Consider the following 25,561-nt stretch of genomic DNA (forward strand, 5'->3'; position numbering starts at 1 on the left):
AATACGCCCACCGTGTCTCCCCCCCCACACACGATGATGTGCTTACATTTTACTGCATCAGCTTCTCTGACATATTCATGCCCCCCACCCTTACCTAAAATGCTGCAATTTAATCCTAACTTTCCCCCTCCCTTCTATCCTTATTTGCACTAATTTGCTTAAAAGTTAGTTCCCCCGAATTTACTTAAGTCACATCTTACCCACCCGTTATTGCACTGACTAGAACTTGAAAAATAAAGAGGAGACCCACTTAAGTGAAAGTGCATTAAGGTCGGGACGGGGGGGGGGAGTTATTAATCTCGCAATCGCGAACTCTTCCTCCTACTATTGTTATTGCTATCAAGGAAGGCAAAGCCATCCACTGCGATTCTATCTCTTTACTTTCCACACTGCGCTTAAAAGAGAATGAAGAAAAAAAAAAAAGGCGGTGGGGAGGAGAATAATAATAATAAAAAACCGGGATGGAGTATTTCCTATAAATAAATTAATATGCATGCTTAGATTTAATGTTTAAAAGGCGCATACGACGGGAAATGTAAAGCCATTTAAAACGATTTTAAAAAATGTTAAAACAGAGCGAGCGCGGGGGGGGGGGTAGCAATGGAAGATCTTACCTGGGGGTTTGGTAGAGAAGCCCGGTAGGTTAAAGCAGAATCGATCCTATCTGTTCGTTGATGAATGGGGGCTCGGGTTAAGTGAAGGTGCCTATGATTTGAAATCATTCCAAGTTTTTGAAGGGAAGACCGACTGCAGCCTCTGCCATGTTGGAATTTCAAACCCAAAACAGCTGCTTTGCACAGAGCCAGCATGCCAGCAGCTGAACGCCTGCGCAGAGCGCCGCCGAGCCAAATTCAAATCACTTTCACACGAAGAGCCAAAGATCAGTTTTCAACACCCCGCACCCACCCCCCAAACAGGAGGAGCGGGTGGCGGCGAGGGATAGAGAGACGCGCACCAGACGCACGGGCAAGAGCGGAGCTCAATGGCCGCCGCCGCCGCACAAGGCAGGCCCTGGCTGCACAGGTCAGGTTACAGAGTCGGGGCTGTCGCTTGCAAGGAGACATGCAAACAGTGCCTGGAGGTGGCCGGGAGGTCACGGCAGAGCAGCCAGGAAGCGCGCCCGCCCCTCGTGCGGCCGCGGGAGAGAAATCGGGAACTTGGCGACGCGGGGTCCCCGCTCCCAGCCTCGCCTCCCCCTCCCGCAGCACCGGGAGGGCTTCTGGCAGCGCGGGCGCCTTCCCTGCAGCCGGGGAGGCTCCATCGCGCGAGTCCCCGTCCCCCCCGCGGCAGCACAGGCGGCGGCCGCCGCCTCGGGCTTCCCCTCCCCTTTGCAATAAGCCAGGGCGGCGGCGGCGGCTCCTCAAGCCCCTACCGCAGCCCCGCGGCGCTGAGGACGCCTCGGCACATCGCGCCCGCCCGCGGTCAACTCGCTCCGGCGTACTTTGGGTGGCCACGACGAGCCGCAGCCCGATCCTCCCCCACCACCCACCCCGGGGCGCGTTTCGCTCGCAAGCCGAGTCGGGCGCGCACGCGGTTGGGAAGCTTTCCGCGGGGCTTCCGAGCCAGGTAAGGAAGTGTGCCGTAAAGGGATCGCGCGAAGGATGGCGGCGGCGCGGATAAGGCGAAGTGTGGATAAACGGCTTGGACTTGCTTTCCTTCCCGGCTGCATTTGATGCCCTGCCCGCCCCATTCGTGATTCTTCACGCTCCCCTCGAGTCCCCGCGCTCGCTTTCTCAAAACCAGTTGGTTTTTCCCAGGTGACGATCCTGAGCAGGTTTCCGCCAAAAAAGTACCTCCCCCCCCCCAAGAGTTTAATAGGGTGTTGGCAAAGAAAGCGGCGCCCTTCCTTGGGAGTAGGGTCCCACTGACGTCCGGATGGATAGGACACCCACCTCGTTAAATTCAGAGGGACTTTATTTTTTGTGGCCCTATTTAGAATTGTGCTTGTAAGGCTGTGCAATTCTAGGCAAGTCTCCTTGGAAGTTCCACGGAAGCCTCCTCTGTCTGTATTTCCAGAGGGGAGGCTGTGGCAGCAAATAAACAAACAACCACCTTAAAGATGCACACATTTTAATGGCATAAACTTTGGTGAACTACAGCCCACTTCATTGGATGGATGAAGAGTTATCCTGAGTCGCACATTGGGCGGGGGGGGGGGGGTTGAAAATGGTTGCCACTATCTGAACTTTCTGCATTTTCATTTCCCTCTGACCTCACTATTTACAATCCCCACTCCCCCGCAACCTATGTGTGAACATACCTGTAATTCAGGGTAACACTTCATGCATCTGATGAAGTGAACTGTAGTCCACACATTTATGCCATAATAAATTTGTATTTAAAGCGCCACAACACGTTGTTTCGGTCCATAATGACTGACTTCCCTGTAACAAGTGACATCATGTGGGTGAACTACAGACTAACCAGAGGCCTTCCCCAGGAGGAAGGAACCTACTGGGGAAAATCAAAATGCACTGAAACAAGTAGCAAGTCTGATGTTATATACTTAAATGACGTCTGAGTGTACTTACAGGGATTCGGCTTACTTGGGAGTTAGCCCAATTTAACATAGTAAGACATGTGTCTGAGTAAACATGCAAAGGACTAAGAGCTGTGCACAATTGGCCTCTTGAAATTCTCCACCTTACTTGTGGGCAGAGAAATGTGACAATTTCTCCAAATTTCTCGGGGCGGGGCCTAGGGACTTCTCAACAGTTTCTCCCAGCTAGGGCTCCCCATTGGCAGAGCCTGTAGCACAGCTTATTTGTTTTTTCTAAGGGTGTTGGGGGTGTTCATGAAGCAGCAGCAGCTGTCTTGGCAGGCTGGCCCCCAGTTTGCATCCACCGCAGTGCAGGTGGGGGCAGTGTTGTGTCCAGCTCCAGGGGTGGGGTGGAGTTAGTGCTCTGCCAAAATCTGCCCTCCAATTTCCTGAACGTTTTCTCCCCGCATGTAAGAGGCTTCCATTGTTCTGCCTCATTCAGGATGTTTTATCATTTCTTTCTGTGGTGTTTTTGGGCTTACCCAAGCACAGCTAGCCTCCCAGGCTGCCTGCGCGTCCTGATCTGAAAGAGCCCTATGGGAGGAATTACCTCATGGTACCTTAAACGGGGCTTTAATTGAAGTGCAGGAAGCTGAGGAGGCTACAGGCAGCCAGGGAGATGATTGTACAATGAAAACAGGACACGGGTGCTCACTCCTCGGCCACCTCCTAAGTAAGGTAAGCCCAAGAAACCCAAACCCAGCCCATGAGAATTTCTCTGAAATTTCTTCACTATTTAATTTCTTCACTATTTAATTTCTTCGGCCACCTCCTAAGTAAGGTAAGCCCAAGAAACCCAAACCCAGCCCATGAGAATTTCTCTGAAATTTCTTCACTATTTAATTTCTTTTCAAAAGCAATTTCTCTTCTCTCAAGTTGAATGAGAATGGTCAAAAAAAATGTGGGAGAAATTTTTAGCACAGCACTACGCTGTACCTGTTCTGACCCACTGGAAAGTGTCAGTTTTTCTATCGGTAAAATGGGAATGCTCAGTGCTAAATGTTAGTACCATCTCCAGTGGTTAATTTGAGTGTTAAACTCAAAAGAGATCATCCCTGGAACCAGTCTTTAAGTAGCAGGCCTCATGTCTCCTTTATTCTGCAGTAGTGAATCCTTACCCCTAATTTGAGCTGTGAACATTTATTAACAAGGATTCAGCTACTAGAGTTCCTCCCTTATAGCACTGGGCACATTCCCAGCAGCTTCAGGGGTGACATGCTTGGAAACAACTGACCACTACGCCTTCTTTTAGAATGACAGCTGGGTCATCCATGCACATGAATGTTTTGATATCTCATTACAACTCAGTGATTAAGGGAGCAATCCTACCAGGATAGGCGGCTGCCTCCGAACTCAGAGGCAACCGCCTATGCAGGGCAGGAGAAGCACAGAGGGGATCGTCCCCTCCACACTTCAGCTGCCCTGCATTTGTGGCTAGACTGCCGATTTCGGCTGTCTAGCCACAGGAAGTTGAAGCGAGGGAAGCGGCAGCCGGACAACACATTGGATGTGTCGTACTGGATTTCTGACTTCCCCACCCCAGCATGCCCCCAGGAACACCCCGTTTTTGCTGCTCTGCACGCCACTTCTGAGCGCAGAGTGTGGGGCCGTTCCACGTTGCCTGTGAGGCGGCACAGGAGGGGGTGAAGGAACCTCAAGAGTGCGGTTCCTGGGAACCGACCTATCTTATGGCTGTCTAGCTGCTGACTAGCGGCCATAGGATTGCGCCCTAAGAGCGTGAACAGCCTCCATTGAGTTTGGCTGTGTTTGAGGTGATATGAAGCAACATGAAAGACCTATTTGTGGTGTTCAATCTGTCTTAGTAGTTTCACAAGACTGGCTAAGTGTAGCTGTCGTCGGGGGGGGGGGAACCTCTGTGACGGAGGAAAGCACTTTATTGTTTTGGTCATTGAGTGAAGGACATGCACATGTGAATTTACATCTTAAGAGTTAGAATCTCTTGCTTTGGGCTGGAATAAGTTTTGAAAAATTTTGCTGCAGGGATCCACCAATGGTCTTTTGTCTTGGAGCTGAACCTACCTCTCAATCTATGAGACACTATGCCTGCCCCCCCCCACACACACACACTTTAATGGCAGCCTGGTTGGTATTCATCTCAGGGGCTTCCTTCCACTTTGATTTTGGGTTCAATGGATGCCGCCTTGTTGCAGTCAACATTTGGGAGGTGTTAGGTATTATGCCACATCATGAATCCAAGAGAAAAGCCCAGACAGGGCTCTGTCCATAAGGAGTTGCATTTTACCCCATGTTTTTCTTTCTTTGTTTATAACAGGAATGCAGAATTGGCCAATGGAGCACTCTGATTTGGCCCACAGAGCCCCTTGGGATTACTCTAGAGGGAGGGCCTAGCAAATGACATCAGTGGGTGTGGACATGCCCATATGATGTCAGTGGTGTGGCCCCTCCCACCTGACATCATACGTCTCACAGAGAGCTGGGTGGGTGCGGGTCATCCAGCCCCCACCCAAAAGTAGGTCTGTAGGCCGGGTTTATAATATGTACAGTGAGATTCACCTCTGTTCCACAACTCCTCTGAATAAAGAAAGGGAATTGCTAATAGACCTGCAGCCCACTGTTACGTCTGTTTACTCAAAGATAAGTCCCAGTGATTTCAATGGAGCTTCCTCCCTCGTCATAAGTGTGCATATAGGATTGTAACCTTAGGGCAGGGGTGGGAAATCTTTCAGCCCAATTCAATTTTGGAGAAGCTCTCAGGGGCCACATTCCAGTGGTGGGTGGGGCTGAGGGCAAAAGGGGGCTGGCCAGAGTCAGAAGGGGTGGGGGCAAATTACAAAAAAAACACCAAATACCTGCATATTGTAGCTTAGAGTTCTCACTGCCAGCAACTCAGCCTTAGGGGGGCATTTCAACGTTTTAGAATGGTGGAAAACTGCACAAAATCCAGGAAATGGATGAATGGGGTAGGGCCAGGGGAAGGGGTGTGGCCCTCTGGGGAACCCCAGGGGGCCAGATTTGCCCCCCCCCCAGCGTGAGGTTCCTCACCCCTGCCTTTTTATTCAGGGCCATGCCAGGGTACTCCCAAAGCTGCTGGAATCGACATGTGGCGCAAGTCCCAGGTGTCTCCATGGGACATGTGGCCAACCAGAACAGCCCATACCCGGCTCCTGCAAAGGACTGGCCTAAAAAGCAGTGGTGGTGGTTATGCCTCTGTCCAGAAGAAAAGAAATCCCTCATGGACGGAGCTTGTCGCTCAGCTTTTTACGGCTTCTTCACGCAGCTAGAGGTGGCCTCATGTGGGACTTGTCAAGCTGTCACGCTCTCACACACACACACGTTGTTTTTTCATATTGCTCCCATTGCTACGTGTGTGATTTCTTCTGACGCGCATTTGCCAAACTCTTTATCTGCAGTTAAACCATTGTGGAGCCCAAGCCTGTGCATGTTTGCTCAGAAACACACCCCACTGAGTTCAATGGAACGGACTCCTGATAAACATGCAGAGGTTTGCAGTCTAGCAGCACAATACTGTGCCCCTTACTTGCTAAGACTTCCTCATAATAGTATAGCATCAAGCTATTACCCTGCATTTGTGTCAAGCCACGACAGATTGGAGTTTATGTGCAATTTATGCTCTTTCGCTCCTTTCCACAAGTCTCCCTTTTATGCCTACATGCAGCCACATAATACGCAGCCCATGCTGGCCCTTAGCACAGCAGTCTCAAGCTCTGTATACAAGCCTGTGCCTCCCCAAAGTTAAATCGTATTTGTAGTTTCAAAAAAGGAGGAGGAGGAAGAGAAGGAAAAAGGATTAGTACAATCGTGATTTTTATTATTCTATAAAGCTCTTTTTAATAACGTTGTAGGTGCATTTAAGTTGTACGCATCAACATTATTACTCAGTTCTATCTGTGTGGTCATCTCTACGGCTTTAGGTTTCTGTAAATGAAACTTTTTTTTAATCTACACTGGCTGAAAATTACATTCCTGGAAAATGCCTTTTATCAGCTCTAATCAGTTCTCCAAAACACAAAGGCTTTGCAACTTCCTATTCATAGATTATTTTATTTTCGATACTTCCAGCTTTCTTCCCTTGTTTTAGAGAAGTCCATCTTACTTCTATGGAAATAATGGTATCAGTTGAGGGATATTCATGTCCTCCTCTTACTGAAAGCTGAGCACATGCTGGTTTTCTTGTAAGCTCTGAAGCGCTAATCACCTGTTTAGGGAAGAGCCTCAATTCAGCTTCTGGTATTCATGTTTAAAGCTCTTCTTGGCCTGGGACCTCCATACTTCAGAGACCAGCTCCCTGGGGCACAAAATTAGAGGTGCACAAAATTATGCATGGTGTGGAGAATGTAGATAGGGAGACTTTTTTTCTCCCTCTCTCAAAATACTAGAATCTGGGATCATTCCATGAAGCTGATTAGTGGAAGATTCAGGACAGATAAAAGGAGGTAGTGTGTCATACAGCGCATAGTTAAACTATGGAATTTGCTCCCACAGGATATAGTGATGGCCACCAATTTGGATGGCTTTAAAAGGGGTTTGGACAAATTAATGGTGGATAAGGCTATCATCCATGGCTACTAGTCCTGATGGCGATGTGCTACCTCCGGTACCAGATAGGGATGCTGGAGAAATTCAAGATGGACTAAAATAAGCTTGGATTTCTAAGAATCTGACCTGCGGAATCTGCTGCGGACCGACCTCCTCAGGCCATGCGAAGTCTGTGGACTTTCGGATATTTTTTTTTACTTTTCCAAAATGTATGCATATTTATTCGTAGGAAAATATGCAAATTTCTGCTGAGACTGGTAAATATACATGGGGAACAGTTGAATAGAATGAAGAACAATATGCTCAACGTTACATACTAACATAAATTACATAAATTGTTGCGAACCTTCTTATGGAATTATTTGTGTATTTTTCCACATAACAACAAAAAAAATTGAATCCATCTGTGAATGGACGATGGAGCAAAGGGCACCTGACAATCTGTGAAACACAGACAGAGTGGATTTAACGCAATCCGTAAATTCCTAGTACCAGAGGCAGAGAGCCTATGTACACCAGTTGCTGGGGAACATGGGCAGCAGACTGCTGTTTGCACTCATGTCCTGCTTGTGGGTTTCCTGTGGGCATCTGGGTGGCCACTGTGTAAACAGAATGCTGGACTAGATGGACTTGGTCTGATCCAGCAGGGCTCTTCTTACGTTCCCTCTCCATAGGGGTTTGTCACCGAAGCAAGGTCTTGCTCCTACAACCGTTATTGCATGGTAAAGTGATCATCAGGCCCATTACTCCTGCAGCTGTGGGGTTATGGAATGATGACTTGCAAGGCTTGGTCAAATTCATCCCTCCTGGCCTTTGGGAAAAGCGGGTGGTGACTGGGAAGAGGTTTGTCTGGTACCAAGTTTGATGTCATTTGGCACCAGGCAAAGAATTTTTTGTCAGCCCAGGTGTGTATATTTCAGGATGTAACCCTGATTGTGGTTTTATCCATTCTGCTGAATTATATGGCTTTGTTTTAATTGCTGCTTCGGCTGCTTTTTCCTTCTAGAGTTTTATATATTTTTGAAATTATTCTTATTGCACGACAGACTGAATGGAAGATTTTATGGAAGGGCTTTCTAGAAATTACCAAAATAAATGAATAAGAACACATTTGGGAGGACTTTTGCAGCACAATCCTTAATGTGGCTGGAGGGGTGGAAAATGGTGGGTCATCGGCTACTGGCTTATTTAGTTATTTATTACATTTATATCCCACCTTTCGTCTATCATGGAACTCAAGGTGGCTACATGTGGTTCCCAGGTAGTCTCGCCTCCAAGCACTGGCCAGACCACAAGGTGTGTGTAGGGGCTGCATTTTCCACAGCCGGGGCGCCATAAATTGAATTGGATTATCTAGATCCATTTCATCGGGCTTCAGGCCTGGTTTTGGAATGGAAACTGCCTTGGTCGCCCTGTGGGATGACCTCTGCCGGGAGAGGGACAGGGGGAGTGCAACCCTGTTGATTCCCCTGGACGTCTCAGCGACTTTTGATACCATTGACCATGGTACCCTTCTGGATAGGTTGTTTGGGTTGGGAGTTGGAGGCACTGCACTGCAGTGGTTCTGCTCCTACTGGGATGGCCGACTCCAGAAGGTGGTGCTGGGGGATTATTGCTCTGTGCCTTGGCAGTTGTGCCATGGGGTTCCACGGGGCACTGTTTTATCCCCCATGCTGTTTAACATCTACATGAAACCGCTGGGGGAAGTTATCCGGAGGTGTGGGCTGAGGTGCCATCAATATGCGGATGACACCCAGCTCTACCTCTCTTTTCTCATCAAACCCAGGTGAGGCAGTGGCTGTTCTGAATCAGTGCCTGGGCACGGTATTGGAGTGGATGAGGGCCAATTAACTGAAACTCAATCCAGACAAGACGGAGGTACTGTTAGTGGGTGGTTCGTCTGCCCGGCTAGGTGATATTCAACCTGTTCTGGAGGGGGTTGCACTCCCCCTAAAGGTTCACGTTCATAGTTTGGGGGTGCTCTTGGATCCAGAACTGTCACTTGAGGCACAGGTGAACTCAGTGGCACAGAGCACTTTTTATCAGCTTAGGCTGGTATACCAACTATGCCCTTATCTGGACAGAGATAGCCTAGCTACAGTTACCCATGCTCTGATAACTTCTCGTCTGGATTACTGCAATGCGTTATACGTGGGGCTGCCTTTGAAAACGGTCCGGAAACTTCAGCTGGTCCAAAATAGGGCAGCAAGGCTGTTAACAGGGACTGGCCAACGAGCTCATGTTACGCCAGTACTTTTCCAGCTGCACTGGCTGCCAGTCCATTTCCAGCCCCTATTCAAAGTGCTGGTGTTAACATTCAAAGCCCTTAACGGCTTGAGGCCAGGTTATCTGAAGGATCGCCTCCCCCATATGTGCCTGCCCAGACCTTGAGATCATCCTCAGCAGCTCTCCTCCATGAGCCCCTGCCAAAGGAAGTGAGGTGGGCGGCTACTAGGAGGAAGGCTTTTTCTGCTGCGGCACCCCGGCTGTGGAATGAGCTCCCTGGTGAGGTTCACCTGGCACCTACATTGTATTCTTTCTGGTGCCAAGTGAAGACCTATTTTCCCAGGCATTTTAGCATTTTAGCTCTTTAGACTTTTAGCTTTGCTATTTTAAATTTATATTTTAAATCCCTGCACTGCTGCTAGGTTTTATTCTGGTTGTATTGCTTACTGTGGTTTTAATGTTTTATATATTTTGTGTTCTTTTATTGTGTACTCTTTGGTTTTAATTTTTGTGAACCGCCCAGAGAGTTTCGGCTATTGGGCAGTATAGAAATGAAATGAATAAATAATTTTCAAATCCCCCCCACTTGTTCTGGGGGGATTATGTATCCTAGTTCTCAGGGATGGTATAGAGGGTGGGGGACCCTTGGGCTTCTCCAACGAACAAAGAAATTTTGCATGGAGCAGTTCTTAGGTTAGCTCTGTCCTGCCACAAGAACACTCCAGTTTTGGACCTGCAGTAACTGGGTCTTTGGCATCACTCCTCCCTACCATGGCATCCTAAGGAAAATAATATTGATCTACCTTAAAGGTTTGTTGTAAGGCTCACTCTCTGCATATTTACTTGGAAGTCAGTCCCAGTAAATTCAATGGGACATAGTGCCGAGTAAGTGTGCATGGGACTATGGTCTATTGCTTTTCTGTATTGGGGTCCAGAATGCGTAACCATTCAGTTTTCTACTAAGGAAACTCAAGAAAGTTTATATTCGTATATAAGATATAAAAGCCCCCACCTTCCCTACAAATCTACAGCAAAATGTAACAGATGGTAGCAAAGTGAAACCTACATCAATAAAAAGAAGTTGCTCAACCCCTTTCTATTATTACTCCCCAAATGGACGGCATCACTTAACAATATTGCACATTACCAGTACAATAAGTTCTTCAATAAGTTTCCATAAAATCACAATTTATTTTAAAGCTCATCACTTGTAATTCTATTCTCATAAGATCGTTAGAGACAGGGGTCTTTTCAATTTTAAAAGACCTGCTAATAGTCTTCACAAAAGAATTTATTCAGGCCCTTGACCTTAAATTGATACAACTGCACCACATAATCAGAATTAAGAGATGAGTCAAAGTAATATTCAGAGGTATCAAGGGGGTCAAACCGGTCCTTCAGCAACCCGTGTGCCACAAATGTGATGGCGATTTCAGCATCACTGCAACAACCTCCTGTGGCATTCAGATCCTTTGTAGACACTTTTAGGAACAGTTGATTAATGACATATTCAGCATACTATTCAGTGCATTTTACCTTTGTTAAAAGAAAAACAATGGGAAATCAGGGAATGTTTAAGTCTACAAAATGGGAATATTACAGGCAGGGCTCAGGGACATTTTTATCTTTTAAATGGATGTTATACAAATCTGCACTTCAGTTCTTATGCTGTCAGCAGCTGAAAATAACTATAAGGTTTTGATATAAACCAGTTTGATATATTCCCACTACATGTGGTTGTGGGAATGAGCCATGACGAGCACAAATATTTTCTACAGAGCTTATGGTGTGAGCTAGCCACCATTCTGCCTGGGGGCAATGGATTCATTCACACAATGGCCACGTTTCAGACATAACGCTAAATAATGGTTTAGCATTACAGGAATAAACCTCAGGCTTTGGGTCTCCTCCCTACCCTCTCATCCACTTGCATGACCATGAGGAGGAAATTGGAAGCTCTTGCTTCCTTTTTTAACCTAACTGTTACAACAAGGCAGTGATCCATGAAGGGGTTAGGGAAACAAGCCAACTTCAAATCATGGTTTAGAATCCTGGCTTGTTTATCTAAACTGTAGTTAAGATTAACCGCAGTTAGAGGATCAGGCATAATGCTTATGATGCAGAGCTGCCCTTCAGTGTCTGTTTCTCTAAAGCTACAAGCATCTTTGACTGGATGCTGACACCCACAGCCCACTTGGAATATCACATGTCTTTCTCAGAACTTCCAGATCTACAACACTGAAAGCCTTTTCATGTATCAAGTCTGCCAGAGATAGTTAAAGCTATCTCCCTTTTAATTAACACTTCGGTAGTCCATGTCCAAGACCCAAAAAGTAAAAAGAGGATCTTACTCTTTATGTGCCACTCCTCTGTTGGTGAAACCAGTGGGTGATCACCCCAGCACTCCCCGCGCCCCAAAAAATAATAAAATGCAATATGGTTCCTTATTCCTTGGTCACACTAGTCTCTGGTCCCCCTGATCGCCCCCTCCTTTGATCACCTGAAGATGCTGTGTTTGTTGCAACTCTCCAGGTGACCCCTGCATTGTGAGCTTTTTACCTCAAAGAGTTTTGTGTAGGTCAGCAAATTTCATACTTTATTTTCAAATATGCATTCTGCTTTTCCTTTTCATCTCTTATTGTATTCCTTTAATACATATATTCTTTCAGTTTGGACCTGAGGTTTGAACGTGAGTTTCTGGCAAATTCAGGAGAGGCTTCTCTCCTCACCTGCCTAGCCACTTGGCTCACCTGCCTGTGTTTACTTATTTACATGACGGGGAAGTAAGAGGAAAGCAGGTGCTTGCCTGTGGACATGAGGCCTTGCACGGTTGCTGCCTCAGGCAGATAACCAGCTTGTCATTCTGGGATTCCCATACCCAGGGTTAGAGGAGGAAAGGGGTGATGGCAGCATCCTGTCAGACCTGTGCACAACTGGCCTGCCTCGCATGATGAAGCATTATAGTGCTACTGAAGTTAATTGAAAATGGAAGCAAATGCTTCTGACCTCCTCATGGTGGCCAGGCCAGAGGAGGAGGGAGGAGGGCATGAGCTCATGCACGCAATTGGATTTTCACATTATGTCCAAAACAGATCAGTGAGTTTGTCTGTGGTGCATTCTGGACACTTAGTGGAGGAAAATAGCTTGATGATTGCAGGGCTGGTGGGGAAGCTCTTAAAGAAGCTGTGCCAATTGGCCCTGGGGACAAACAGAAGTCCCATTGCTATTGCCATTTTACAGAGCCCACCGAGACGAGACAGTTAGGAAATCCAGGGAAAAGTTGCAGCCCTTTCCAACTGCATCTCACATAGACTTTTTCCCCATGAGCGATAGCAACCAGGCTAGAAAGCCGCTAAAAAGAAAGTAACTTCTACCTTCCTAATTTTCTCAGGCTCTGCTCAAATCGATGGTAAGTCACTGTTAATGACATTTCATTAATTATTTGATTGAAACACCTTTATAATTTTAACCGTGGTTTCACCAGAGCTCAAACCTGGGGCGGGGGGGATGTTGGTGTCTTCTCTAATTCTGGGTCCCTATCTATCATTCACATAATTTGTTAAAAATGCTTTATTCTGTCATACAAAATACACTACAAATATATGCTATGCTTTGTATTAGACCTATGCCGAATGTAATCCTGTTTCAATTTTGGGATCAAAAGGAGTGTTTTCAAGGCCAAAAATATTTCCCATAAAGCCCCTGAACTGGAGGATATTCACATCCTTTTGCTTCCATTGCTTTCCCATTTCTGCTGCTGCTGCTTCAGGCCAATTGTCTAAATAATGAATTTCATGGTGAACAGGATGATGTCTGAGGAACATGGGTGGGAGGGTGCTGTTGCACTCATGTCCTGTTTGTGGGTTTCCTGCAGGCAGCTGGTTGGCCACTGTATGAACAGGAAGTTGGACTAGATGGACCTTGGTCTGATCCAGCATGGCTCTTCTGATGTCACAGCACTGCATAACCAATTGGATTTAACTAAGTGATGACATCAATGAAGGGAAACAAAGCCAGTGAAGAGTAAGAGCACGGCACCATCTACTAATTTACAAGGAGCAGTAAGACTCTCCCTTTTATATATTTAACTGTGTGAGAGATATGCCAACCTTAGAATCTATCCAGGCCAGAACACAGGGACCTTAAATGCTTCTGCTCCTTAGCACTGGGACACACACACACTGCAACAGAATGAGATATGGACAAAGGTCTGTAGTAGGTGCTTTCTGTTAAGGCCAAGCCTCCATTGGATATAACCCATTAATTTCACTGGGCTTCAGCATGTCTAACTCTGTGCTGGATCATGGCCAAATAGTATTTTAAACAAAAGGGGGGTGTCATTTCATCAGCAAATATAGATCTCCATGCCTCCACATAAAACCTTGTAGTGAAAATACTGTACATCAGCTGAAGTTCAGGCCCAAAGTATATAAAGGTTTTTCAGAGCAGATACCTTAATTCCCTTAAACCTGCATTATGTTATGTAGTCTGTTGATGCTTGGAATTAATGTGCAAGTTGTTAATCTCTCTAGACCTGGATTTAAAATTAGACAAAGCAATAATTAGTTTGGCACCATCATTTTGCTACCCAGAGAGGAATAATATAGGTCATAAAATACAAGAGCCCATTACAAGTTTTTTTTTTTTTTTTTACTATACAAAACAAAGAAGTGTTACTAGGGAGAGATACATAGGTGCAGACGTTTGAAAATGGATGTGGTTAGGAGGAATAAATGATGTTGGGCATCGTATATAAAAGTAGGGTTCACTCAGGCAGCCCAGTTTTTGTGAATCCAGCTCTGAGGTGATTCTTTTGTTATTATTAGCATGCTATTGAGTGTTCAGTTATACAGTGAACCCCAAACAACCTAACCCCACATCCCCATTGATATAGTATGAATGTTGAGTATGGTTATACAGAGAGTTAAGAGAGAAAAGTCAATATAGTTTCTAGAACAATTCAATGGGTGATTCTTATAAGTGCAAATAATACACAGTATAATAACTTGGAATATAGGAAGTGGAAAGCACTCATGGCAAGATCGTATCTGAGGGGCACATTATACTCTTCTTCCATTAGTTCCATGAGAACACAGAAACTGAGGTAAGTTGAACACTGCTTTTATTTAGAGGTGCCTTCCAGTTACTTCACTGGACACAGGTAAGTTGGCAACCTTGCTTCTCTTACTTGAGGACAGAGCTCCACCGTTGTCCCCTTCCTATAAGTCCCGTTCCTGTGCCTGCCACTCCACACCAGGCGCTTCTCTGTAGTTCTTCTGGAGCCTCTACTTCTTGCTTCTCCAGCGGATACTCAGGAGGGCCACCAGAGGGGCCTCCGGTTGCGCCATTGCCCTTCTACTGAACTCCGACTGACAGCCAACTCTAGGTGTGGGCCTGTAACTTTCTGTGAAGTTGTTAACTGAAAGCTCTGAGGGGGCTCCTATGATAAAAAGGCTAAGGCCAGGTTTAGTGAAAGCAGAGCGGTCGTTTGCCTGCAATATCCAGTTGGCTGGGAGATGTGCAGGGAAGCAGGGTGACACCATTCCTGGCTCTCCACAGAGAGATCTCTTCCCCCTTCTCTTTCCTTTTCTCCAATGGAGCTGTCGTTCTCCCCCTTTTCTCCCTCCTGTGTTCTACCCTATACGGAACTGGCTGACTGAAGACCTCTCAGCACCAAGCTGCTTACCCATAGAGCATGTTATAATTTCTTTGCTTCTATTTATTTATTGTACCTCACTTCATTCTGGTGGCTAGAAGTCCTAGCAAGGAAGCTGGGCAGTGCCTGTTACTGCAGGAAACAACACAAAGTGGAAGCGTACAAAGATGACAGTTTATTGGCTAGGCAATGATGCAGCAACCTAAGGGCCAAAGTAGATGTGATGTTAAATGCATCTGAGCTTGGAGTTTGTTCTTTAATTAGCAGTCAGGATCAGGACTGTGGTGCATGGGAAGGGGGCTTTAAGCATCTCCCCAATGAAAATCACCCCCACCTTCCCCCCCTGAATCTGCTATTAGGCCTGAAGTTTCCATTCATGCCAATATTTAGTGTTTCTCATGTTGCAATTACCACAATGATTAAAACCCTTTAGCCTGAACATGCTTAGGTTATATTTTGATGAAATACAACCTTGGAGCAGGGTAGTCAGGAAGTTTAGAAGCACCTGGAAAGCCTCACACTTTAGTATGTGCATGTCAATTTGTTTCCAGGACAAATGACTGCTGGCAACGCGAATGATTCAAGCAGAGGAACAATGCAAAATAATTGCATTGGCTACTTTGTGCTAGCCTGTCCTGTCAATCAGTCTTGCCTTATTTCTAGTTTATCATGAGATATTAGGAAGTCATCAAATATCAAAATTGATCTTGATTTGTCAGGATATTTTGTGCTGCACATTGTCTCCAACCAGTATATGTTGGACCAAACATATGTATATGTCACACCAAACTCATTACATTCAAACACGTCGGTATTCACTTGTATAACTTTTATGAGAGGTCTTTAGTCATGTGCAAAGAACATGGCATATTGATATGTATGTATACACATACACAGGGGAATGTATGTGTACACATACATTTCCCTGCACAAATGCATACATACGAGTTGTGGGGGTGGGGGAGAATATAGATTCATTGCTATAGATGCATATATATTCATAACTCATTTAACACTGAGCTTTTTGTGTAATGCAAGCCACTGATACAAAGTTGCTAATGATAATTATAGAAGTGATGCTGATTTAGTCATTTCAAGAAAGCCATAGAGGCATAATTAGTGTCTGAATGGCCTCAATATTGCATTATTAGGAGGCTAGGGTGAAACTTGAAATGAGAACATCAAGGCTGATAGGAGAAGAGAAAACATGAAATACATACATAATTCATTCTGAGATATTATGATAAAGGTTTATAACCAGAAACAATAATTTGCAGAAAGCATCTAATACATCGCAGCTGACTGCTGCAATCATTTGGTCAACCTGTTTAAGATCAAACAGTATTCTTCACTATTCTCAGTGGTATCTTTGTAATAAAGTTGCAGCAAACAGACAGTGTTTGCTTCTGGTCACTTTTAAAGAATGTTCAGTTTATCAGTGGAGACTTTAATCTCAAGCTTCATAGAGTACAAAGAGAACATTGATCCTACTGTGTTGTCCTTTAGGCCACAAGGCATGAGCATTTTTACATTCATTTGTCACAAAGGGAAAAAAGGGGGGGGGAGAATTCAATACTTTGAAAATACGAAATGCCATCTTTTAAAACAGAATAATTTCCTATTTCTTTTTTCTCTCTTTTATCCCCTAGCTCTTTTTTGCTGTCTGATTACACTTCTGTTCCACCATACTTCACAGTCATAACTAGTGGAGAAGAGCTTCAATGCAGAATTTCATGATTCTGGATCTCCGCCAAGTCACCCATTATCGAGTGACCTGGTGTTCTTGTTGAATAGAGCAATATCATTCATGGAGGTCCCCTTTTTGGGTTCTCTCTCCTGTTGAGAGGCAGCCTATATGAAGAATGGCACTTTACCTTGGGTAGGTAAAGACATATGCTACTACAACCCAAGTCATTACTGCTGGTGAGTCAAGATCTGCAGGAAAAAAAAAAGAGAATTGGATCAAATCCACACTTTGCATCTCACGTGGTCGCAATTTATTTTGGCATCTTCATTTACACAAACAAATGTATCTACTTCTGCATGTTGACCACAATGGATGGAGTGAATCTTTTTTTCAGAAACTTACCAGAAAAAAGCCCACCATGACTTAAAAAAAGAAGAAGAAAATATTGACCACAGGCTGTTCCCATTAGGCAGGTGGAAAATCCAATTTGTTCTCTGTCCAGTTTCTCATTGCCATCATTACCGCTGCAAAACCAGAGAATGAACTGTCCTCATATGTTTTTTGCAATTAGGATTGTGGCACAAGTTGTGGGAGCCCTGAATTTGTTCAATAGCATCTAGAGGTTGGTGAACCACCAATGATTCACATCAGATTGGCTCAGAAACAAGATGAGTTATTTCCCTCCCTCACACACACAAAAATATATGGGGAAATAGGTCAGCTAATTTCTAATCCAGTCCAAATTTGATATGGGCTAATCCAAATTTGATATGGCCTAAATCTTTATACACCATAAGCCCCCAACCCCCTTCCATCCCACCTATTCCTGATCCCCCAATCCACTTCTCAGTTCTCTTTAAATCCTACTTACTTGGCGATATCAAACAGCTGCAAGGAAAAGGAAGGGAGGCAGGTCTCCAGTGCCTCCTTTACTGCATCCTCCTCTCCAGTGCCTCTTTTACTGCATAGCATTGACACTGCAGTGCCCTTTGTGAGAAGTACATTTCCTAAGGGCTACCAGGGCCTTATGTCCTGGTGTGCTTCTACCCATTGTGCCAGATGCTGGAGAGGAAAGGGAGGTCTCTTCTTCCCTTCTCCTTTACTTTCCCTTCTCCCTTCCTACCCTGGTAAGTATGGCTGCAGGGGCAGGAAACCTTTTGCCCTCCAAATGTTTGAAACTACAGCTCCCATAATCCCTGACCCTGGCTGGGTTGTAGCCTAAAACATCTGAAGGGTGTCAGACTGCCTACCCTTGCTTTAAAGGGAGGGCAGGATGGGCTTTTTGGGATCGGGTGGGTGTGAAGGAAGGGGGTTTGGTGGCTGAATGGGTGGAAAGGGGCTTGAATACAAATTCTTTTCCAGCTCAGATTTTAATTTGAACTGGAGAAGAAGTCAGGACCCCATCTACACCGGTCTTTTACTCCGGGGTGGGTGCGAGTCGAGGTCCCTCATGATAGACGATGCGGTCGCGACTTCACAGCCATCTGTGGTTTTCGCCCAGAAAAACCGGAGTCCCAAGGAGTCGTTTTACTGCAATTTTGGGGGTTTGCTGCGGGTTCCCCCGCGGTTGTGGGCCATCTGTTCCTTCCCGAACTGACTTCGCATCTTACAGTGGGCATGTTGTAGGCGTGCATAGTGCCTGTGTCACGCTGTGACATCCCTTTGCTCCCCCATCCCTTCGCAGCTGCGCATTTACAGAGGCACAGAGGGGCGTTTTCATCTATTTCATCACACTTTCGCACATTTTTGCAGCTTCGTATCTTCACAGTGGTTGCTTTTGGACTCATTGCCCAAGGGCGGGGGGAGGGTGTCTTGAGGGAGGAACAGCATCGTTCTGGCCACCATTGTAGAGCAATGGCTAGGCATACAGCGCTCATGCTTGTGAGTGCGAGCCATCGCGAGAGTCTCAGGCTGGGGAACTGACAAGCTGATGGTGCGGAAATGAAGGAGCACTAAACACCCAATTTTTACCCAGAACAGGGTCAGAAAGACACAGCAGAGCCCCTCAGATATAAAACAGCCACTGAAGTGTTGCACCCCCACACTCATGGGACTGCACAGCTGCGCATTTCAGTATAATGGCCAAAAAAAGGACACAGCGAGTCTCTTAGGGGAGCGCGCAGTACACTGCGAGTGTATCGCAGGGCGTGGTGATTCGAAGCCACATTGCTGCATAGTTGCAATGGGGTGGGGTGGGTCAACGTGGTGCCATATAGATGGGGCCCAGGGCTTCTAATGGTTGCCTTTGAGTTGAGCATTACCCGCCACCCAAATTCATATATGAATATGAAGAAATATGATTTTAGCTGGTATTACCCCTAATAGCACCTATGAAAGAAGGATGCTTTTGGTTGGGTAACACCATGGATCATAATGACTGTATTACACGGGGAGTGGGGAGTGCTCTGGAACCCAGTAATGTGACCTGAAGATATGTGCTCACAGGAGCTTAAGTATTTGGATTGTCTCCATATGTAGCCCTAAAAACAGTCAATCTGGAAGTGAGAGGTGTAGCTAAATTCTTCCCCATCCTGCAAATGCAAAATGTAAAAGAAATCTGTTTTCAGCTCGTGCTGGCTCATCATGTGATCTTAAAAGTGGATTTGCTTCAGAGCAAGAAAACTCCATGAGATCGAATCTACATACATGGGCATCATGAAAATAATGGGCCTTCAGGATCAACATTACAACATGGTCATGGAAGCCAAAAGGGCTAGATCTACACTACCGCCTTATAGCAGTATTGAAGTGCACTGATAACTCTTGGGACACATTACCCATTCTATATACTGCTATTGGAGTGTTATTTCCTGCTTTTTATTCCACATTATCCAAAATGCCACAACAAATGTCATTGTGTCTCCTACAAAGTGTAAGTGCTCAAGAGAGATATAGCGTTACCATGATGGAATGGTAATGATACAACACAAGGTGGAGATCTGGCCTAAGTACCTGTTCCTAAGAGCATCATTTGATTGCAGATTTTGATGGGGCCGGGATCTGCCATGATGAAGAGGCTCTGGAAAGCTGCAGCTGAAATCGTTGCATCTATGCTATAGATTGGCAGCTGGCTGCTCCTGTGCTCAATTGAGCACTCTGGAGTTTCTCATCTGGCTCCTAGCATGGTGATCTCGAGGGCACGTGCTCTTTACGCCACTCAACCACATTCTAAGAGCTCTTGGCTGGGTCTGCTTCACACTGGGGAGGTAGAGCTGATTCAAAGCATTTGCCTTTGGATTATGTGGAGCGAGTCAATGGGAGGAGCCAATGATGATGATCCCTCAGACCTTACTTAGTGGCAAATATGGTATCTTAAAAATGAGCTGTTGACCAGAGATCTAGGTGCTTCATGAACTTTTTACCTTCAGCTGATACAAAACTGATTTTTTTTTCTAAAAAAAAAAAAAAGTCCAAGGAAATGGTGAACATGGTAGTAACACAATAACACTCCATAGGTGCCTCAGACATGTGCTCTTACTGCTTTCAGCGTCCTTTTTGGGAGGGGAGTGGGTATGTATGCACCATATTTAGCACCATGTATATGAAGTTCCCCTTCATGGATCACTGCCTTGTTGTGGCGAAAGGGCTTGCATAACTCAGTGAAGCCATAAGCTATGCCATGCAGGGCCACCCAAGACGGACAGGTCATGGCAGAGAGTTCTGACAAAATGTGGTCCACTGCAGAAGGAAATGGTAACCCACTCCAGTATTCTTGCCAAGAAAACCCCATGGGACGTATCACAAGGCTAAAAGAGATGGCACCGGAAGATGAGCCCCTCAGGTCAGAAGGTGTCCAATATACTACTGGGGAAGAGCAGAAGGAATTTCCAAGTAGCGCCAGAAAGAGTGAAGCGGCTGGGCCAAATCCGAAAGGACACTCAGGTGTGGATGTGTCTGGTGGTGAAAAGGAAGTCCGATGCTGTAAAGAACAATATTGTTTAGGAACCTGGAATGTCAGATCAATGAATCAAGGTAAGCTGGAGGTGGTCAAACATGAGATGGCAATACTGAACATTGACATCTTGGGAATCAGCGAACTAAAACGGACAAGCACGGGCGAATTTAATTCAGGTGACCATCATATCTACTACTATGGGCAAGAATCCCTTAGAAGAAATGGAGTAGCACTCATAGTCAACAAAAGGGTGGGAAAAGCAGTACTGGGGTACAATCTCAAAAACGACAGAATGATCTCAGTATGAATCCAAGGCAAACTATTCAACATCACAGTAATTCAAGTCTATGCCCCAACCACTGAGGCCGAAGAAGCTGAGGTTGATTGGTTCTATGAAGACCTACAACGCCTTCTGGAACTAACACCAAAAAAAGATGTCCTCTTCATCATAGGGGATTGGAATGCTAAAGCAGGAAGTCAAGAAATCACCGGGATAACAGGCAAGCATGGCCTTGGTGTACAAAATGAAGCAGGACAAAGGCTCATAGAGTTTTGCCAAGAGAACACACTGATCATAGCAGACTTTTCCAACAGCACAAAAGGCGACTCTACACATGGACAACACCAGATGGTCAATATCGAAATCAGATTGATTATGTCCTTTGCAGCCAAAGATGGAGAAGCTCCATACAGTCAGTCAAAACAAGACCTGGAGCTGACTGTGGCTCAGATCATGAGCTGCTTCTTGCAAAATTTCGGCTGAAATTGAAGAACGTAGGGAAAGCCACTAAACCATTCAGGTATGACCTAAATTGTATCCTTTATGAATATACAGTGGAGGTGAGGAATAGATTTAAGGGATTAGACCTGATAGAGTGCCTGAGGAACTATGGACGGAGGTCCGTAACATTGTTCAGGAGACAGCAACTCCATCCATCCCAAAGAAAAAGAAATGCAAGAAAGCCAAGTGGCTGCCTGATGAGGCTTTACAAGTAGCTGAGGAAAGAAGGGAAGCAAAAAGCAAGGGAGAAAGGGGAAGATATATCCAACTGAATGCAGAGTTCCAGAGAATAGCAAGGAGAGACAAGAAGGCCTTCTTAAATGAACAATGCAAAGAAATCGAGGAAAACAACAGAATGGGAAAGACTAGAGATCTTTTCAAGAAAATCGGAGATCTCAAGAGAATGTTTTGTGCAAAGACGGACATGATAAAGGACAAAGAAGGCAGGGACCTCACAGAAGCAGATGAGATTAAGAAGAGGTGGAAAGAATACACAGAAGAACTATACAGGAAAGATCTGAATGTCCCTGATAGCCATGATAGTGCGGTCACTGAACTTGAGCCGGACATCCTAGAGAGTGAAATCAAGTGGGCCTTAGGAAGCATTAGTAACAACAAAGCTAGTGGAGATGACAGTATTCCAGCCGAGATATTTTAAATCCTAAAAGATGATGCTGTTAAAGTGCTGCACTCAATATGCCAACAAATTTGGAACACTCAACAGTGGCCACAAGACTGGAAAAGGTCAGTTTACATTCCAATTCTAAAGAAGGGCAATGCCAAAGAGTGTTCAAACTACTGCACAATTGCGCTCATTTCACATGCCAGCAAGGTTATGCTCAAAATAGCTAGGCTTCAGCAGCATATGAACCGAGAACAAACTGGAAGTACAAGCAGGGTTTCGAAGAGGCAGAGGAACTAGAGATCAAATTGCCAACATTCGCTGAGTCATGGAGAAAGCAAGAGAATTCCAGAAAAACGTCTATTTCTGCTTCATTGACTACACTAAAGCCTTTGATTGTGTTGATCACAACAAACTGTGGCAAATTCTTAAAGAAATGGGAGTACCAGACCACCTTACCTGTCTCCTGAGAAACCTGTACGAGGGTCAAGAAGCAACAATCAGAACCAGACATGGAACAACCGATTGGTTCAAAATTGGGAAAGGAATATGACAAGGCTGCATATTGTCGCCCTGCTTATTTAACTTATATGCAGAGTACATCATGAGAAATGCCGGGTTGGATGAATCAGAGGTCGGAATTAAGATCGCCGGGAGAATTATCAACAACCTCAGATACGCAGACGATACCACCTTAATGGCAGAAAGCGAAGAGGATCTAAAGAGCCTCTTGTTGAGGGTGAAAGTGGAGAGTGAAAAGCTGGTTTGAAACTCAACATTAACAGAACTAAGATCATGGCATCTGGCCCCATCACTTCCTGGCATATCGAAGGGGAAGAAATGGAAGCAGTGACAGATTTCATTTTCTTGGGCTCCAAGATCACCGCAGATGGTGACTGTAGCCATGAAATTAAAAGATGCTTGCTCCTTGGGAGGAAAGCTATGGCAAACCTAGACAGCATAGTAAGAAGCAGAGGCATCACCTTGCCGACAAAGGTCCGTCTAATCAAAGCTGTGGTTTTCCCAGTAGCAACATATGGCTGTGGGAGCTGGACTATAAGGAAGGCTGAGCGCTGAAGAATTGATGCCTTTGAACTGTGGTGCTGGAGAAGACTCTTACGAGTCCCCTGGACTGCACGGAGGTCAAATCAGTCCATCCTAAAGGAAATCAACCCTGAGTGCTCATTGGAAGGACAGATCCTGAAGCTGAAGCTCAAATATTTTGGCCACCTAATGCGAAGAGAAAACTCCCTGGAAAAGACCCTGATGCTGGGCAAGATTGAAGGCAAAAGGAGAAGGGGACGGCAGAGGATGAGATGGCTAGATAGCATCACCGATGCAATGAATATGAACTTGAGCACATTCCGGGAGAGAGCACAGGACAGGAAGGCCTGGAGTGCTATGGTCCATGGGGTCACGAAGAGTCGGACATGATTTAACGACTGAACAACAACAACAATATGAAGCTACTTTGTTCTCTCAGTCACACTGGATTTCTAGTTTAACATGAGAGATTGGAAGTCATCAGATACTAAAACTGATCTTGGTTTGTCAGGATATTTTGTGCTGCACACCACCTCCAGCCAGCATGTTGTCATATTGTCCTCCACACCAACTCATTATGTTCAGACATGTCAGTATCCAGTTGTATGTATTTTACAAGAGGTTTTTAGTCACATGCAAAGAGCATCACATAGTGACATTAAGTACATGTGTAGATGCACTCAGCAATTCTTGACAACACACTGAAAGGTAACATGCTAGTGAACCCATGAGAATTAGCTTAGGTCCACACATACAGCAGAATGAGGTGGCAGAATGCTGAGGTGGTAAAATGAACCGTGATGTTTCAGCTAGGGAACATCACTATTGAATGTTCCCCCATATAAAAGAAAAATAACATCTCCTTCCAAATATAAAACGAGTTCATCGGCCGAAGGGGTTCTAGCTCAGCCCTCTCCCTGCTTTACTAATCTTCTAGCTAAAGGAAACGTTTAGCATGGCAAAGAAAAGTGATTCTTTGCCTGCCTTAGGGTGGCCACTTGTGAATCCCCCCCAACAACAAAAGAGGTCACATATTTGGATAACATTTGCCTGTGCTAATTTATATGTATAGATGCAGATTTAAAAATTATTATAATAATTTAAATGGAAATACAGTACATCTCACCATAGCATGGAAGACTGTGACCAGGTGACCTGTGTGCCTTGCTCAGTCTGCTGTCCAGGTGCTGTTGATGGGCAACTTTAAGGCCCAGCTGTTCCTTCTAGTGGTTCTTTATATTGGGCTTGGATTGGGCAGCCCTTCAAATAGAGGAGGCCTTCAAAATAGAGACCAGTCACCTGGCAGCCCTTGAAATAGAGGATTGTCCTCTGTAAAAGAGGACACATGGCCACCCTACATCAGAAATGGTACAATCCATTTTATCACCTCGACATTCTACTGCCACATTCTGTTGCATGTCTAGATGAGGCCGGGAGCAGGTCAGGTACTGGTTACTTTGAGAATGAGGGGAAATTGTGCCTTTTTGATTGTGATAATTGCTTGATTTCCATGTAAAACACATGGGGTGCTTCCAGATGAAGCTTTTCTCCCACCATCACTCTGCCTCATTCACATAATTTTGTGGAAGGGTCTAGACGATGGCATCTTCCACTTCTAACTCTCTCATGTTTTCTGATTGCTTCACTCTTTTCTCTTACTGCAGAAAATCCGTTAAGGAGAAAAAGATGGACTAGCTGCACAGTGCCTTCTAATTAGTTGTGCTAGGAGTCCTCCATCAGGAAGCACCCTTGATCCCACTATGTTTTGCTGGTGCTTTGGGAAAATATAAGGGATCCCAAGACTGTTAAAAGTGTGGACCATTCCCTTACGGAAAGGATGCTCAGCTCATCATAGCCCAGAGGTTACCTAAGAATATCTGCCCTTGTTATGGGTTAAAGTTTAGGTAGACAGCCCTACTGGTTCTCTAGGTTTTGTGATGGGCTCTAACATGGCTTCTCATTTGCACTCCGCTCACTTCTCTTTTGCTTGAAAGAATGTGTTATAGTTGTTCACAATCCATCACAAATTGCATTGACCCAACCTTTGATGGGGTATGTGCAGGAACAGAACTTGATAGGTTGGACCCAATATTTGGGGAGATCTGAATGTGGGATGACTGTGTTGGAGCACAGACTGCGTTTTTGTGACCACATGTTAAGTGCACTTCTAACTGTAAGCATTATATCACACCAGTAAATTACAAGGCCTAGCTGAATTTTTTAAACTCACATAATCCAAAGTATCAAATTCTTTTCCAGATGAATTAGCCTGTGGATGAGCTTTTTTGTTTTATTAGAACCTGAGATCTACGAACCAGAGCCTGGTGCAGAAAACATACACTTAAAGTTAAAGAATTATCTTAAGTATTAAGTAGCAGAACAGAATGGAGCTCATACAAAAATCCACTCCTCCTTATTCTAAGCATTCTTCATTTCAGCTTATGGCCCGCCTTTGCTCTTTCTTCCCAGCTCTTTCTCAAGTGTCTTTCATTGATGAATGCTGGTCCCTCCGTGATGACATCATCATTTGGCACCACTCAGGTAGTTTCGTATGATATGCTTGTGCGTTTCT

The 25,561-nt window shown here is 45.2% G+C and overlaps 1 protein-coding gene and 1 long non-coding RNA gene across 3 annotated transcripts in view; one reads left to right on the plus strand and one right to left on the minus strand.

The window, feature by feature from the left end:
* Positions 1 to 1,259, minus strand: part of FIGN (fidgetin, microtubule severing factor) — a 164,182-nt gene extending 162,923 nt beyond the window's left edge. Inside the window, exon 1 of one of the 2 annotated variants that reach the window (XM_084829681.1) lies at positions 615 to 1,259. The gene's annotated coding sequence lies outside the window, so the exon portion shown is untranslated. The remainder of the gene's footprint in view (positions 1 to 614) is intronic. The other variant, XM_084829686.1, reaches the window with a different exon arrangement.
* LOC146358466 (uncharacterized) lies at positions 905 to 20,040 on the plus strand. The gene is made up of 3 exons (XR_014787099.1): positions 905 to 1,023; positions 13,179 to 13,365; positions 16,610 to 20,040. It is a non-coding gene; the product is annotated as an uncharacterized LOC146358466 (long non-coding RNA).
* Positions 20,041 to 25,561: the final 5,521 nt, after the last annotated feature.

This window comes from Heloderma suspectum, chromosome 1 (genome assembly GCF_057233095.1).
Source record: "Heloderma suspectum isolate Gila_16-S chromosome 1, 16-S_ref, whole genome shotgun sequence".
In the NCBI taxonomy this organism is placed as follows: domain Eukaryota; kingdom Metazoa; phylum Chordata; class Lepidosauria; order Squamata; family Helodermatidae; genus Heloderma; species Heloderma suspectum.